General features: G+C 52.7%; 1 protein-coding gene across 4 annotated transcripts in view; it reads right to left on the minus strand.

Annotated features, from left to right (window-relative positions):
• Positions 1 to 17,744, minus strand: part of Mideas (mitotic deacetylase associated SANT domain protein) — a 69,373-nt gene that overhangs the window by 38,150 nt on the left and 13,479 nt on the right. The window contains exon 1 of one of the 4 annotated variants that reach the window (XM_028876920.2): positions 3,230 to 3,864. The exons of 2 other annotated variants lie outside the window; for them this stretch is intronic. The gene's annotated coding sequence lies outside the window, so the exon portion shown is untranslated. Of the gene's footprint in view, positions 1 to 3,229; positions 3,865 to 4,446; positions 4,533 to 17,744 lie in introns of those variants that run through there. One more of the 4 variants, XM_028876903.2, reaches the window with a different exon arrangement.

Consider the following 17,744-nt stretch of genomic DNA (forward strand, 5'->3'; position numbering starts at 1 on the left):
TTCTCCGGAGCCCATCTTCCCTAACAATCTGAATGGCCCCAGGGAATCCCCGGCTGGCTGCATGCCTGCAGAAGAACATCCCTCCCTTCCAGCTTGGGTGAACAGATCTCACCCAGGCTGCTCCCCTCCCCCTCCCTGCTGGAACTTGGAGGAAGAAGCAATGCCTGGAAAAAAGCAACCTCCCTCCGCCACAAGCTCCCTGTGGTTGGGAGAAAGGCAAAGGGACCAGGGAGCACCCTCCTGGGCTGGCCACCGTGTGAGGAAGAGGAGGAAGAGCCACAGCCGCCCGCCCGCCGGGGAAACGATGGCCCTGGTTCTCTCTCCATGTGGCGGCTTCCTTCCCAGACACTCTTTCAGTGCTTCTCATCCTTGCTCTTACTTCCGCTGGGGAGAGGGCCAAAGTGGTCTTGCATGGGAAAACTGCCACCCCTGCTCCACCCAAACCCCCATCCAGGTCACACTGTCAGAGTACAGGTGAGGGAAAAAAAAAAGTGTGCTGCAAAGCACACGTGCCCACCCAGGTGAGCTGGTCAGCCTGGGAGGGCAGGTTCCTCAGAGCACAATGTGACCTCCGGGAAACTGAGCCCTTAACCCTCCTGTCCAGGGACAGTCTCTTCTAACAGCATGGACTTGAGTAGCCTGAAGTGAACCAGCTGTAACCCAAGCCCTAAGGAATTAGAAAATAAGCTTCACTTGAGCAGCGACAGTGGCATCCTACCACAAGCAGGATACCCTTTGTTTCCTCTTCCCCAGTAGGGACGAAGAAAAGCAAACAGGAGCTGGACCTGCACCTAGTGATGGACAGGCAGCACCTATTGCAAACCTTCTTACTACCAGCCCATCAATTTGCATGCATAGTCTTGTCTCACCTTTACAGCCACCGTACAAAGCACTATTTTCCCCCCATTTTACAGAGGAGAAAACTGAGGCTGGGGAAATGAAGCGCCGCACAAGGCCACAGGGCAAGTGGAGAAGCTGCAGTATGAACCTGGGTGCTCAGGGGTCATTCCCATGCACCCGCCAGACTTCCTTCAGTCACTGCCAGGTGACTGTCCACACACCATCCAGGAATGGCGTTCCAGTGTGGAGGCAGAGGTGGGTGTGGATGAGTTTGGCCGGATGGCTCTGGAATTTGAATTGATGCCCCCCCCCCCACGACTGTTACAGTTCCCAAGAGTGTGACTGTGAGAGCTCACGTTAAGTGTGCAAGCAGAAGGGGTGGGAGGAGGGTGATCTGGATTCCAAAGAGCAGCCTCCAACACAGAGGTTATGCTGTCATGCCTCTGATTCATAAAATGAGCTCACAGGCTCCGTGTCCCGGACGCTGCTTCACATGCAAATGCAGGCCCCCTTACTAAGAACTGGGGATTTCAGCATTCCCAGCCCCGGTCCAAGGTGCAATTTCCTCCAGCCGCATGAAGTTAGGACGTGCAGGAGCAATTTCTCCGACAAAAAGCCACCACTGGCTGCATTTCCTGCAGGCTCCAATGAGTCAGGAAAAAGTAGATAGAGCCTTCCCACTACCACCAGCTGGCCCTGCAACAGTACAGGCGCGCGCACACACAACACACAACACACAACACACACACACACACACACACACACACACACACACACACACCCCAAGGGGTGCCAGCCTGTCCTAGCCAAACAAAATGGCCAGTTTAGCAGATCTCCAGACAGGAAGCTCTACCACTCTCATGCTGAGGTCCCCGTGGGGTCAGGATGACAGAGACACGAGTTCCCAGAGGCGAGATGCAGAGGGACAAGCTGTACTAACCAACACCAGTATCATTCACGGCGGGCTGATCCTCTTGAAATTAACAATGCAGTGAGGTGGTCCCCACAGGAGAGGAAGGACTCACCAGCCCTCCACACCGCAAATCTGTTTTTTTTCTTTTTGAGGCAGAGACCATATAGCCCACCCAGGATGGCCTTGAATTCATGAGCTCAAAAAAATCCTCCCACACCACTGCCCCACACCCACCTCCCAAGTATCTGGGACTAAATAATGGAGTGTGCCATGAACCTTGGCAAGTACCTTTTTTGGTGGGGGTAGAGATCTCTCACTCACGTACCGAACGTGTACTAAACTCTCACGGGATGCCAGGCGTTGTGGAAACGGCCCTAAGCTGGCTTGCAGGAAAGCAGAAACTATCCATGTTTTGCATGCATTAACTCCGAGTCCTCACGGCGACTCTATGACATAAAGCAGCAGCTGGGTGTTCAGAAGGCCTTCAACAGTGACATGTGAAACGGGACGAAGGGGAGAGATAAGCAGCAGTCTCCCAACAACTCATGTCCTCACCCGACATCAGCACACCTTTCTTTTGCGTGGACATGCTCTCAAGGCTAAAAGATTTGTGGTCCGGGCTCACAGGAAACTAGCCAGGTGACTCTCCATCTTCTTTCTACCTACTCCTGTCTTTTTCCAGAGACCTTGGTTTCAAAGAGCCTTCCCCCAGGTTCTGCAGCCATGGGCAAAGCCCTCCATTGCTTCTACACCTCATGCTGCTGCCCCCTTCCCCATTTATTAAAAGCCCAGGATTTTAAAACTAGGGCTATTTTTAAAAATCATGCTTAAAAGTTAAAACTTCCATCCTTCCGGGCATTCCAAGGAACTCTTTCTTGAACTGAGTACAGAGTAGGGGTTCTATCTACCTGGTGCTTGGAGCTGCAGAGGCAGCTGATGGACCTTTCCTAGAGCAAGCTGTAAACCTGGGGACATTCTCCAGGCTCTTTCACCCCTTGACCCCTGGGAGCTACAGACCAGAGGAACCAGCCAGAGGCCAATCCAATTAGAATGGAGACTGGGCCAGGGCTGTGCAATGAGATAGTTTATCACCGTAATTGAATGTTTACACCCTGCAGAGCAGCAGGAAAAGAGGCCCCATAAGTTCTCAACTGAAATGCCCAGTCCCTTTTGGTTCTGGATTCACCTGACCATGCCGCAAGACAGCATTTCTCTGATGCTAAAGGTGCACATATCCTTACTTTCCCTGGGGGGGGGCTCTGGGCTCAGACTGACGGTTTCACCCCCTCAGCCGAGGCACCCAGGTTGGAGGCTGAGGTCAGACAGAGATACAATTCCATCTTCGCCAAACCATCTTGGTTCTAAAACTTCAGGGTCAGGACAACCCAGGCCTCCATCCAGACCAGGCTCCCAGTGCCGGATGAAGCGGCTTTCCCCTCCCCAGCCACAGCGGCCACCAGGATCCCTTACACTCACGTGCCACGGTGGCCTCAAAGACCGGCCACTGCTCCCCTCTCCTGCCTCCCCTGGGCAAACAGGTCCGAAGTGGCATGGTGGAAGCAGGAAGTAGCCGCCGAAGTTGTAGCCAACAAAAGTTTAAAACGAGGCAAGAAACTTCCCCTTTCATCCTTCCAGCAGCTCGGGCCAAAGATGGCTTTGGAACACTCAGTGGCCTCCCATTTGGGTGGCAGAAGCCTCCTCCAGGTCTGCTTTGGGTCTGAGGCTTGAAAGCCCCAGGTACTCCAAGTTCCTCAGCTTCCCCAAGTCTTTACTTTAAGGCCTGGGTGGGGTGGGGGGCTCGCAGCAGAGGTCCACACGCCCCTCATTGTGAGCGTGTGCGAGGCGGGGAATGATTAACTCCAACGAGCCCGCCATATGCAGGGCCCAGACGAACCCGGGCTCCAAAGCTCACGACAAGCACCCTGGAACACAGCACCCGGCCGGGGACGCGGGCGTGCGGGGGCGGGCGAGACAGATGACAGGTCTGAGGTGCACCAAGCAGCGCCGGGCGCGCGGGGTGAGGCTGCTCCACGCTCCTCGTCGTCCGGGGGCCCCCCGCGCGCGCTCAGAGCTCCAGCCTAGGCCTCTCCAGCACCGGCCCCGGTTCCCTGCCCCCACAGCACCACGACCACACGACCACCCTCCCGCAGATCTGTCCCCGCCAAGTCCCCCCGCGCCGACACGGCGCCCAGCACGCTGCAACGATCAGGGGCGCCGGCTCCAAGTTCTCGCAGCTCGCGAGCCTCTCGTCGCGCCTCCCCGGCCCGGCACGCCAGCGGGTCCCCGCGGGTCCCCACGTTTCTCTGTCGCGCGCAGGAGCAGCAGCCGCGATGCCCCCCCCCCCCCAAGCCGCCGGGAGCGGGCGTGGAGAGAGAGAGGCTCGGGAGGGCTTTCCAGCCGGGGCCGCGCCTGGGTGGGCGGGCCGCGGACGAGCTGCGTAGCTGCACAAACACGGCGGGGCTGCGCTCGCTGCACACGCCGCGGCGGGGCGCGGGCTGCGGGCCGGGAGGAGGCGGGCGACGGCGGCCCCCAGCAGCCGCTCCCGCCGCCCCGCAGGCCGCCGAAGTTGGGCTGCCGGAGGCCCCCGCGCGTGCAGAGCTGCAGCCGCCTCCTGCACGGTCGCCCCCGGGGGTCCCCTGGCTGGCCGCGCCGCCGGCAGGCCTCGACCGTCCCCGGAGCAACACACCACTTACCCAGCTCCCGCCCGGCCTCCGGCCTCAGCGGTCTCCCTTCCTTCCGCCGCGGGCCGCCGCCTTGGGTCGCCTCCGAGGAGCCCGGCCGCTTGCACGCACTCCCGGATTTTAAAAACAAACAGGCGCCGTCGCCTTCCCCGCGGCGTTCGCAGGGCTCTCGCCAAAGCCCGCTCCTCCCGAAGCTGGGAAGTTTGCTGGCAGGGCCCGGGCGGGACGTGCGTGCTGTCACCCGCTGCTCGCGACACGGCAGCCTCGGCGCGCCCCGCGCCCTTCCAGTCCGCCTCGAGAGCGCTCTCCCTCCCTGCGTGTCACCCCCAGTCCTGCGATGCAGTGTCAGGATTGCACGACTCTGACTCATCGGTTGAGCTCACAGCATGAAAAAAAAAAAAAGAGAGAGAGAGAGAGGGCGAGAGAGAGGCAAGAGCGAAGGAGGAGGACTCGCTGGCGTGCTACAAAGGATTGCACAACTCGAGGGCTGAGAGCGCCGAGCGCCCAGTGGCTGGCCGGCGCGCGGCACGGCGGCGAGCAGGAACCAGCTCTACCACTTCATCAGCACAACTGTCTCTGGGCGGCCTCTCCGCCCGCAGGCTCCGCGCCGCCCACTTCCTGCGACCAAATAAGGCCGGGGAGGCGTCTTTAAACCTCCGGCGGCTGCCGGGGCTGGGGATTTCCAGCAGACCTCACCTCCACTTGCAAGGCTGTGGCCACCCTCCACCCCAAGCCTAGGCCTGAGCGCGCGCGCGCGCACACACGCGCACACACACACACACACACACACACACACACAGTTCCCATGGCTCTTCGGTAACCAACAGGCCACGCGGCTTGTTCCTTGCACACCAAGGTCAGGAGGAGACAGTGACGAAATGTTTGGAAACCCATGCAGCCTGCCAGGAAAGTGTGTGTGTGTGTGTGTGTGTGTGATGGTGGAGAGGGCACAAGTCGCTTTCCTCCACAAAGAAAACTGTGGCTTTGGAGACGGTAAAGCATGCACAATCCTCTCCGAGGCACTTTATTAACAGCCTTGCTGAGTTTCGATTTCTAAGCCACCAGCCTGACCCTGATGTGAAGGTTATAGAGAAACCAGCCCTGTCCCTATAAAGGACTCATGTGACCCTTACTTAGGCGGTGAAAAGCTCCTGGGTTGAATTCTCACAGCTCAGGCCTAAGGTGGGCAGCGTTGACTCTAGGCCACATCCCTGTCCTTCTCCCCCTTGCCTTCCTTAAACATAATGTTCTGGTCCTAGCACGTGATGCCATCTTTCCCCGATTGGTGGATGATGGGAAACTCAAGAGGTCTTCCAGAGCTGAGGGAAAGTCGGGTGTATTTTGCTGTTTGGATGTTGCTGCTTCTTAAGATGAGTCAGAAGGTTTTTCCTCCAAAGGAAACACCACGGAGGAACACACTGTGTTCTGAGAGACACTTTCCCCTGGGACGGGTGTCAGGTACATCCCTTCCTGTCTCAGCAGTGGAAGGGCAGCAGAATTCTCACGCTGAGATTGCTGGGCCTGGGGCCTTCACCTTACCTAAAGAGTGGAGGACACGGATGTCCAACAGGGAACCTCCTTCTTCACAGGCAATTGCAAGACCTAAGCGGCATGGCTTCCCATCCATCCTCTTCCACCTCTTTGCTGGCTTCACGGCTACCTTTGTGCACCTGCACCTGGAAGGCACTCCTTCCCCAGAGGACAAGGGCTTACTTGTCCTACATCGTGACAGACAGGTCAAAGAATTCTCGCTACAAAATACCAGTAAGTATGCCAGGGGACTAGACCAGACGACCTCTTAAAAGTCTCTTCCGGTTTAAGATCCGCGATTCTGTGATTGTGAAAAATGAATGGAGGAGCCTGGGAAACCCCTTTCTACAAGGAAAAGTCCAGACTCCCCAGTTTAGCATCCACTAAGACAAGTCTCCAAACACTTCCCTGTGCAGCGACTGAACAGCTGTGTGAGAATATTTTAACACTTTTCATTCACCAGATGGGAACACAGGCTCAGAGAGCTTGCATGCCTTTGCATAAAGTCACAGGGTAACCCAATAATCTATCCCCTCTCTTCCTCAGCTCCCAAAGAGTAGGTTCACTGACCCATTGAGGGACTGGGGTACTCAGGTACAAGGTCCCCCCAGGTAAAAGCTAGACAGTCGATGTTCCTGGCAGAGGCTGGATCTAAAAGCCATTTTGGTTTTTCCCTTTGCAGGTCTCTTTGTCCCTGTGGCAGTTCATCTAGGTGAGAAAAACAGGAGCAACCCTGTGGAGGCCCAAATTACTCAGGGTCTGAGAATCTGAGCTTGCTTTACCCAACAGGGCTGCATAAGGGGATGCTTTGACCACGGGCATGTTTATACCAGGTGTTTGGAAGGGTCCACACTTGGCTGTACGGTGTGCTTTGATCTAGCAAGGGGAAGTCTTTTGCCTCTCTCATTGGCATGTTATAAAAAGCCTCTGAATACACCTTTGAGGCTGCTGGGTATTGATCCAGACCCTCCCAAAGCTACCTGTGTTTCTGTCTTTCCTCTCATCCTCTAGGCCTATCATTCTATCTAATATTTTCTTATTCCTCTCTCCTCCTCCAAAGAACCCTAGAAAAGGTGGGACTCCCACAGTCCCCCACACAACCCACTTGGTCTCCAGGGTCCACGATTTCCAAGTCCTTCATTAAACCTGCAGCCATGTTGAACTTCCTGAGGGCTCAGCCCCTGCAGCTAACCAGGGCCAGCTCAGAGGGAGCCCCTGAAAGAGAGTACAAACTAGTCCTGGGACATCTCCCAAAATGACTGAGCTGGGGAGCACATTCCTAGAAGAGTCTGCCACCATGGTGCCAGGTTCCGGCCTCCCGGGAATCAGTGGGAGCCACAACAAAGAGCATTTGCTCAGCCTGGTCTCAGAGGACTTACTTCCCCCGCCCCACTCCCCACAAACTGCTGGGCCTGTCCCAGAAATTGCATGGCGGGGGAGAGACAGGAGGCACAAGAAGTCAGTGGCCCTCAGGCAGCCACTCGCCCTGAGCAGCACGCTTCTTCACTCAGCTAAACTTCTACATTTGAGCCATCTCAGAAAGGGGGGGTGTGCCTTTTCATGGCAGAAGCCGACCTCCCACCAAGCAAATGGGGTGGTACTGAGGGAGCTACAGGCTTTCTGGGAAAGCCTTGGAGGTCAGTCCTCCTGCAGATAGGACAAAGCAGAATCACTTGTAAAGTGCAAGTTTTGGTGTTAGAAGCTCTCCAGTCCCTCCTACCAGCCTCTGGGGCAACCAAGAAGGTAACCTTTTAGAGTTGGGGGGCTGGGGAGCCTAGGGAGGGGTTCCTGAGACTTTACCTAGAGAATGCCATTTTTTTCAACACTCCACTTCTTCCCAAATCCCAGGGGAGAGAGGAATACAGAGCTCCAGGTCCCTGTGTATCTGCTAAGAAACACTCCAGGAAGCCAAGCATCCTGAACTGGATTCCCAGCTCCGAGTCCATCTCAGGGCAGAGTGTTGCCTTACGGAGGTTTCCTGAGATGATGTCAACTCTCATGACAGCTCAGAGGAAGACAGCACTCCCCTGGGTGGCCACACCTATGTCCAGCCCAGTGACCTCTTTAGGGGAGGGTGAGGCGGAGGGTGGCTGCATTGTGCTTGCAGAGGACTGGCAGTGCAGGGGTCACACCTCGTTCAGTTCAAGGATCTGACACTGGCAAGGCTCATCTGGTGCAACAGAACAAAAAAAAAAAAAAAAAAAAACACTCACAGAGGCAAAAACGTTCATACAATAATTATTTTTTTAATCTAAGGGTGAGGAAGCTATAGGAAGAGAGGAGAAGAGAAAACTAAAAAGGAGACAGAAAAGAGGCCGAGCACATGACCTGATAACAAAAAAAAAAAAAAAAAAACCCCAGGACTCAGGAGGAAGAGGCAGGAAGACCAGGAGTTCAGGGGCAGCCTGAGCTACATACAAATACTGTTTAAAAACGGGTTTCTTCTCCCCGGCCCCCAAGTTTGCATACTTGTTCCTTCCCTGTTCTTCCCTTCTCCACGGAAGTCAGTACACACGTGGAGTGTCAGTGCCCCTTACTGAGGGCACAGACACTATCGAGGACACCGAAAGTCTAGCCAGGTTCCTTATGTCTCCACTGTTAGTTCCCTTTGCAAAATAAAGATGCTATCTTTAGGACCTCCTTGCCTAGAGTTACAAGAAAAGAGAGAGAAAGTTGTGGGAAAAGATAGGAAAGCAGGACTGAGTCTGGATCCTGTCTAAAATAAATCTACTGTGCAATCTTGGGACAGTCTTCGAGAGCCTTCTCGGAGTTTTTTGTTGTTGTGTTGTGTTTTGCCTATAACAACTCAGCTGTGTTCTAAGGGGTTATAACTGTTATTTCTCTGTGTTTATTCCTCCCCAATACCTTCCCCTTTTCAAGAACCTAATCCCAGGAAACATCCTTACACACACTCCCACCCAAAGTGGCCCCACTGGCCCCTGGAAGAGCCTCTGCTGGGCTCCAGCAGACGGACTATTTCCAGCATCAATCCGGCGTCTTATCCGAGACATCCCTCCAAGGCTGCCCCCACCTCATGCCTCTTGTATCCTTTCCACTGTACCTTCCACAACACTGAGAGCTTGGGTGGATTAGGGACGGCCCTCTGACGGCTGTGTCTTCTCCTTAGGCCTTACCAGGTCCTTCCTTCAAGGAGTGGACAGCTTAAAACCAACCCAGTCATGAAATTAAGCTGAGAAGCCCCTGCACTTTGATCTCATTTACACCCCCCCCCAGAACCAGGGACCCCTCCGCCTTGGCTCCCTGTTCCTTCACCTGTTCTGGGGAATGAATGCCTGCCACATCAGCCCCCAGCTGTCTGCAGCCCTGGGTACTTCCCACCTGCCCCTCCCCTGCAGGCCTCGCCAGGTTCCTGAGTGCCTTTGTCAGCCCTGAAAGGGAGCTTCTACAGAGGTCCTCACTTGCTGCTGTCACTCCGGGAGAGACGTCTGGCTGGGTGCAGGGGGAGGAACAAAACAGGTGTGGCAGCCAGGGAGGGCTGGCGGGCAGAGCCGAGGGACAGAGACACCCTTTCTTCAAGGGGTAAGAGCTGCCAGCTTCCCGGCTACCTCATTTCAGCACAGTCCCAGACCCACAGCAGAACCAGCCCTGGGACAGACTACTCCCTTACTGGCTGTTGGCTAGAACTCAGCTTCTCCTCATCACTGCAGTGAGCCAGGAAGAAAGGGGATCCCCAGAGATCCAATGTGTGCAATGGAGCATGCTTTAAAATAAAAACAAATATTGATAAGTCATGGACTGGAATCCAAAATTCATAGTCACGGGAGTAATCCAGGTTAAAAACACAGGTTAAGACCTGAGTCCAGATCCTGGCTCACACTAGCCTGATGACCTTGAGCAGGCTACTTAAGCACTCTGTCTGCTCGTCTGCAAAGTGTGGATGAGAGAGTGAGTTTTAAATGTCTGGCCCACACTAGGTCTTTTGATTCGTGGTGGCTGTGATTTTCCTCGCCTCCTTAACTGATCTTTGCTCTGGCTACACATGCTGTATGATCCACAAGCCAGCAGAGTGCCTATTCCTTAGTAGTTCCTACTACCTCCTGCATAAAGCTGGGGCTGTGAACCAGGCTGTTAAGACACTCACGTTCTCAGAACCGCCGTTAACCCCGTCCAACTTCCCAGCCCCAGGTCCTCACACAGACAAACGACCTGAGGTTCCCCCGATGCCGCCTGCTCCTCCTCACTCCCTCTTCTGCAGCCTTCTGCAGGTAACCCGTGCCCAGGTGTCCCGGCAGACTGGCGCAGGCAGCGCTTCTAAGAAGCCTTCCTGCATTCCCCCAAGCAAGGGAAGCCGATGCATGCTCATGCTGTCAGAGCTCTCCCATTTCACCAGGCTGGCAACTGAACGCTGGGTAAAGGGTTTTACCACCGTCCCACCAAAGGAGCCTCTGGCGGGACTGACTAGCGTGTGGGTGGCAGTCGTTGCGTGCTGCAGGGCTGCCTGTGGGCTCCAGCTGCACCATCAGACCTCGCTTCACGGCTGTTTCCCTTCCTCTTGACGGCACTTCCTCAGCAAACCCCTTCTGCACAGTGGTCCTTGCGCTGTCTTTACCCCACCATCCACACATCGTCCTACGCTGTCTGCTGACCTGCTCTGGGTCAGAGCATCCAGGGCCAGATCAGAGCTCCTCAAAGGCTCAGCTTAGATCTTGGTAACCCTGACGTCTGTGTAGTATCTACACTTGGTGGGTACTAGTGAATACTTTTGGCAAGAACTTTAATAAAACCATATACAGGAAGACTGCAAGTCATCAGTAAATAGATCATAATTTAATTGCTGCTTTCATTGCTATTCTAGTTCATTGATTCTTTGACGTATATTCCTCCCATTTTAGCCCCTCTGAAATCAGTATGCTTGTGACAATGGATAGCATGTATTTGTTGTGGTTGTTTGGTTTGGTTGGATTTTGGATTTTGGTTTCTATGTGTGAGAGAGGATCTTACTGTGTTGCCCAGACTGATTTCAAACTCCTGGGTTCAATCCGTCCTCTTAAATCGCCTTCAATATTAGGTCCATAGGGCCTGTATGTATGATTTAAGTACCAGAATTTTCTCTTTTTAAAAATGTTATTTTATTATTGCTAAAGAGTGTGTGTTGAGGGGGTGGTATTGGTATGTGCATGTGAGTACAGGTGCCCAGAGAGTCCGGAAAAGGGCACTGGATCCTCTGGAGCTGGAGTTACAGGTGGTGTGAGCCACCTGATATGGGTGTTGGGAACCCAGCTCAGGCCCTCTCCAAGAACAGTATGCCCTCCTACTTGCTGAGCCAAATCTCCAGTCCCATTTTCTCTTTTTAGCCTGACATAAAATAATAGTACTTATTGGAATCAGTGGTTCCTTGGGTTCAGTGGCGTATGATATTGTTATTACTGACATGTGATATTGTTATTACTGACATGTGTCTTCTGGGTCCTAGAGCCTACAGCAGGCAGCCCACTGAATTACCAGGCCTCATACCTAAACTTGTTAGCTGCTGGGCATTCAGGGTTCTCATAAAGCAACCTACAGTTTTCCATGGAAACGAAAGACTCCTGTGTCCACGTACCTCAAGAAATCCCGATGAAGGAAGGCAGGTCCCTAGGACGTGGTGCAGACTCTGGACTGAGAAACCTGAACAAAGATCCAAGGCTGACTCTTCCTCAGTTTTCTGGATGATCCTACACAGGACCCACCTAACACACCTATCTAGGGCATGCCTGACCAGCACCCTGGGAGGAAGCCATTATCCCATTTTATAGAAAAGGAAGCTGAGGTTGGAGAAGGCGAAGCTGCTCTCCCAAGGTCATACAGATGGAATTCGACCTTGGACACAGATTCTGTGTTTCCCAAATAAGGAAGCTGAATAAAATGGGGGGTGGGGATGTAGATTGGAGACTGGTAAGCCATTCCCCTCACAGAGATATTTTATCTGACCCACATATTATCTTTTATTTTTAACTGACTTGACTGCCAAGTTTTTGTTTTTTCATCAGGAGATTTGGGGACTGGAGAAATGACTTGGCAGCTAAGAGAACTGACTGCTTTTCCACAGGACCTGGGTTCAATTCCCAGCACTCCTCCCATGGAGGCTAAAAACCATCTGTATCTCCAGTTCCCGGGTGTCTGACACCTTTGCCTGGCCTCCTCTGGCACTTTGCACAAGCTGTACACAGACAGATACGCAGGCAAATCTCCACATGCATGAAACAAAAGTAAATAAACCTCAAAAATTTTAAATAAATCAGGGGATTTAAACTGGAAATTTAGAGTTTCTGGTTTGTCATAAACAAACAAACAAAAAACAGTGAAGGCTGCGAGGCAGGGGGATCTCTGTGAGTTCAAGGCCAGCCTCCTCTACAGAGCAAGTTCCAGGCCAGCCAGGCCTACACAGAGAAACCCTGTCCTAAAAAAAAAAAAAAATACAACAACCAAAAAACCTCAAAAGAACAAAAACCAATCAGCTGGAGCACTGGCTGCATCTGACTCTCCTTGGAGAAGGAATGGAGGGTACAGCCAGAGGCATGGCAGACTCGACATTACACACCACACATTCTAATTTTCTGCCCTTCCTGATCCTTCCTAGGTCATGAGTTACCATCATTTATCATCCCACTTGTACCAGCTTATCATTTTATTCTCCCAGTTCCCAGATGGCCTTTAAATGCATGACCCTTAGACCAGATGAACTCTAGGGCCCCCTCCAGTCTAAAGCCTGAGGTTTCTCTCCAGGCTCTCTCTGAGCAAGCTGCCCTCCAAGCAGGTCACCTCTGAACCCCCTGCTGAAGCTCCCCAGACAAACTCCTGCCCCCTTTAACCTCCTGCCCTCTGGCCTCTATCCAGGGCTCCCCCAGGGCCCGTCACCTGTACCCCACCAGTCAAAGGCTGAAGGCCAGAGTCACCAGGGTGGTCAACCCCTCAGGTGTGAGGATGAATCAGACAAGATTATGGAGTGGGCCCCACCCAGGCAGGGAAGGAAGAAGGACTTTGTATTTCCCAAGAGGAAAGCAGGAGATACATGCAAGCAGAGGTTTCTGCAGCTGAAGGAGATGAGCAGGGTTTGACACATGCGGAAACACAGAGAGCACATCACCAGGAGGAAAAATGTAGTCTCAGCAGCGATCTTAGGATATGCAAATCAGAACACCATTAAGGCCCCATTACAGCTGAGTCAACTTGAAAATAAATAAATATTTAAGACAAGAGAGCTGCCGTGGGGAAACACTATAGACACAGCGGTGACACGGTGATCTGCTTAACCTAGAATGTATCTGACACTGTGTTATAAGAATCTAAGACTCGCCGGGTGGTGGCGCACGCCTTTAATCCCAGCCCTCGGGAGGCAGAGACAGGTGGATCTCTGTGAGTTCGAGGCCAGCCTGGTCTACAGAGTGAGTTCCAGGACAGGCTCCAAAGCTACAGAGAAACCCAGTCTCGAAAAACCAAAAAAAAAAAAAAAAAAAAAAAAAAAAATCTAAGGCTCTGATCAGGTAATTATGATTGAGAGACCATGAGAACAATCCAAATACCACCCAACACAATTGGAATAAGAGACACTCAGAGCAACTGTCTATAGAGCCGAGAAACCGAGATCGACTTTGATCATGGGATGGTAAGATACAGCGGCAGGATGAAATGTGAATGGGCTCAGCACACCGACCAATCCGGGGAAATCACACGAAGTGACAAGATCAGCCCAAAGAAAGGTGTAGAGGCAGACTTGCAAACAGACGCCCACAGGAACATCAGACGCAATCAGATGAGAAGTCTGAACGGTCCAAATTGTTGCTGTGTAACGTTTTTACTCTCAGGCTGATGGGGACAGTTTAAATCACAAGGATTATGACCATCCTGACCAGGATGGGGAGCCACAGATCAAATTTCCTCAAGGTACAATGGGGTGGGGGTGGGGGTGGGGTCCCAGAGGGACAGATAGGCTCCAGCCCCAGGCACCTAGATGAAGACAAGAAAAGAATACAACAGGTAGAGGAGGGGGTAATGGTCACGGGCAGAAGGACCCCAGAACTTTATCTGGACAGTTTCTAACGACACCTGTCACAGAAGAAAAGCAGTTGCCCAAATAAACCCACACCATTTAACCTCCGGCGTTCTCGGTCTGACTCTCACAATGGTGTGCTCTCAATTTTACTAATACTTCATTTCAGCAGCTTCGAAGGCGATACCAGCAGAGCTCTTTGTGGGCTAGCCTAGGAACCCAGAAACCATTTATAGCATCGTTTCTATGGAGATGTGTTTCAAGCTTCAAAAGAAAACCGAGCAGCTGACAACCCGGGGGCACACACGTTGTCTCTAAATTAGGGAACTGAGATGGGCTGGTCCTGAGCTCAGGAAGGTGGCCTGCTACTTAGATTCTGCAGTAATTAATATGCAACCACCATGGGTGATCAGAGCTGAGCTCACTGTCAGGATAGGGCGAGGATGGAACCAGGGCACCTAGGAATGGATGCCATATGCAAGGAAGATGTGAGAGACTGGACCCTGACCCTAAGTACACTCAGAGTATTGCTTGTCCCGGAAGACATGAAACTCTCTGACTACCCCTCCCGAGCATCCAGGCAAGCCCTGAACCCACACTTATTCTAATTCCTCTTTGACCCTGGCAAACCTCCAGTCACGAGGCCCCATTTCAATCCGAACACAGACCAAACAACTCCCAGATCTGTGGCAGTTCTGGAATTTGGTTTTAGCCAGACATAGGCTTAAGATAACGGGGTCCTAGATAGGTCTGGACATATCCAAGCCTATCTCCAAGTTCTGTGACAGTGGCCCTTGTTTTAGCAAGTTCCAACCTGCCCACTCAAGATACACCCAGAGCTCTGTAGCCCCACCCACTCCAAGACTTCAAACCCGGCCAGGCCAGTGAGTCTCCATTTCCTGCCGGGGTCACAATCCTGGGCTGCTCACAAGGACATGACAAAGAGAAGGGTCTCCAACCAGAACCCGTGTCAAGAAGGTTCCCCACTCTGAAGAAAAGGCTACACAAAGGGGCTAATGTGAGAGAGGCAGGGCCATCGGCCGGGCACCACAAACTCAGAAATGCCCTGATTGGACGAGGGGATCAGAAGGGTGGCTCTCAGCGGCAGTACAGCCTCAAGTTGCAAGCAAACTGGTGACAGTATGGGAACTCGGAGGCTCTCTTTGACAAGCCAAAGGTGGATTGGATGGAGCTGGAGGCTTCGGATGGCCAGCACTGAAAAACAGCTCGAAGTCTTACTAAAATATGAACAACAGTGGACACACCCAAGACACTACCTCACTAGGCCCCACCTGGCTGACGCTGGGCTGTGGAGGTCAGCTTGCAGAGCACGCCCTCCTGCTACCAATTAGGGGGTGCAGAAGAGAGAGCTAGCTGGCTCTGGACACCTGTGGCTCGGGCTTGCCAGGGAGTGGGTGGTGGCAGAGAGCCTCAAGAGCTCCATGCTCGTCCTGCTGCCTGGATCCCTGGAAACACAGGTGTGAGCAACCTTCTGGGTCTCTGAGCCACCCGGGGTTGCGTGGCCCAGGGGCAGGAGGCAGAGTCCTCATGCCATGAACCCTGACCGGTACGAGGCTAGCCAGCCTGTGAGGTCAGGCCAATCTGGATTCCCCAGCCCCAGCATGCGGCGACAGTGGCTGATAAGCCAGAGCAGTTGGGCCTTTCTGGTGGTGACAGATGGGAGGCTCGGAGTCCCTCCCTGACTTTCCCACCCATTTCCAAAGTCTTTCATGTTGCAGCCTAATCTTTTCAAAAGTGTAAATACTACACGTCAAATATACAGATACTACAAGCATAACCTCTTTTCACCTAAACCCAGTGTATGGCAGCTCAGGCTATGGCCAAGCACTCAAGATTTTATGCCTAGCATATGCACAGGCAGTTTGATGTCTCACTTATTTTCATCAAAATTCATCAACATTCTCCCATGAATTAGCACCATCTTCATATAAATGCAACACAAGACCCCCGCCACCCAGAGTCCGGGTATCACAAGTTACATAGCCACGTGGAACCCCGAAGCCACGAACAGTTTTCTTGCTATTTTAAACAACACTGCCTCAAATATTTTCATACTTAGAGCTTTCTATTCTTTTTTAGAACTATTTCCCAAGAGCGGCACTAATAGGTGAAAGACAATTAGCATTTTCTTACAGCTTCAAGCCTGGCATTTAAATATATATATATTGTTCCCTGTGAGTTAGGATTGTCTATTTTCCAAAGGTCTCTTGACAATACCTCTCAATTCCAGCAATCAGGGTACCACCCTCTTCACCTCACCTCCGCCTACCAATGCCAGGATTGAACTCAGAGCTTTGTACATATCCATCTCTCTCTACCCCTGAGTGTGTGAGTGCATGTGTGTGTGTTGGGGGGGGGGTTGTTTGTGTACGCATGTGCACACAGCCAGTATGTCCCAGTAATCCTCCTGCCTCCACCCCATGCCCTGGTCTGGGGTTATAGGTACACACAGCCAGGCCCAGCTTTTTATGGGAGTGTCAGAATCCAAAGTCAGGTCACCACGCTTGTACAGCAAATGCTCTTACCCGCGCACCATCTCTCCACCCCCTGAATCTACTCCTAAAATGTATGTCTTCGGGTTGGAGAGATGGCTCAGCGGTTAAGAGCACTGGCTGCTCTTCCAGAGACCCAGGTTCAATTCCCACCAGCACCTACATGGCAGCTCACAACTGTCTGTAACTCCAGTTCCAGAGGATCTGACATGCTCATACAGACATACATGCAGGCAAAATATCAATGCACATAATAAATAAATAAACCGTTTTTAAAGTGCATGTTTTCCAGTTCTTCTGTGGGTTGGGCATCTGGAGTAACAGCCTACGACTGAATGCCCTGTTAGCGCTGGAGGTGGCACAAGTGATTGGTTGATAATACATATTGATATATAACTGACACAGAATGATGAAGAGACATTTAGAAGGGCTGGAGAGTAGAGGGCTGGGAAGAAAGAGAGGAGTGGGTCCATGGAGACAAAGACTAAGGCAGTGTCCACACGCTGGCCATCCGAAAACAAGCTGAAACCTCTCTGAACACGAGACTCACCCACCTGCCATCTAGGCTGCCCCCAGTCTGATCTGCCAAGAGCAAAGATGGGCTCCTAAAAGGCAGGGGAAACAGCACGTACTTCCAGGCTTTGGAAATACATCTAGGAACGGGCAGTGGTGGCGCGTGCCTCTAATCCCAGCACTCGGGAGGCAGAGGCAGGCGGATCTCTGTGAGTTCGAGACCAGCCTGGTCTACAGAGCTAGTCCAGGACAGGCACCAAAACTACACAGAGAAACCCTGTCTCGAAAAACAAAACAAAACAAAACAAAACAAAACAAAACAAAAAAAAAATCCAAATCATTTTACAGATGCATAAAGGCCCCAAGTTTCTGCTTTGGGGCTCAAGCTACACCCTGAAGTCACTGTCAGGAAGATGAGTTTCTCCCCACCCGCTAACAGGAAGAGCGACCAGACTGAGCTGGGCCTTCACCCGAAAGAGCCCTGTTTCTCTTCCTTCAGTGTGGGCTGGACTCGTTCTCCCTCATTCCCGCTGCGAGGAGCCAGCAGAAGGCCGTGCAGGAGAGCTGAGGGGCCTCTGAGGGCAGTCAGGATCGCCACAGACACCAGTCAGGATGTTTCATGTGAGTTCTTCTCAGAGTGGGCAAGCCTAGCTGCTGTGATTCGTAGGTTCCAACTCCCTTTCTGCCCTCACCAGGGTCTTAGAAGTCTCCGAGAAAGAGCAGAACATCAAGAAGTCATCTGTAGCAGCAGGGCCTAAGGAAGA

This window comes from Peromyscus leucopus, chromosome 14 (genome assembly GCF_004664715.2).
Source record: "Peromyscus leucopus breed LL Stock chromosome 14, UCI_PerLeu_2.1, whole genome shotgun sequence".
In the NCBI taxonomy this organism is placed as follows: domain Eukaryota; kingdom Metazoa; phylum Chordata; class Mammalia; order Rodentia; family Cricetidae; genus Peromyscus; species Peromyscus leucopus.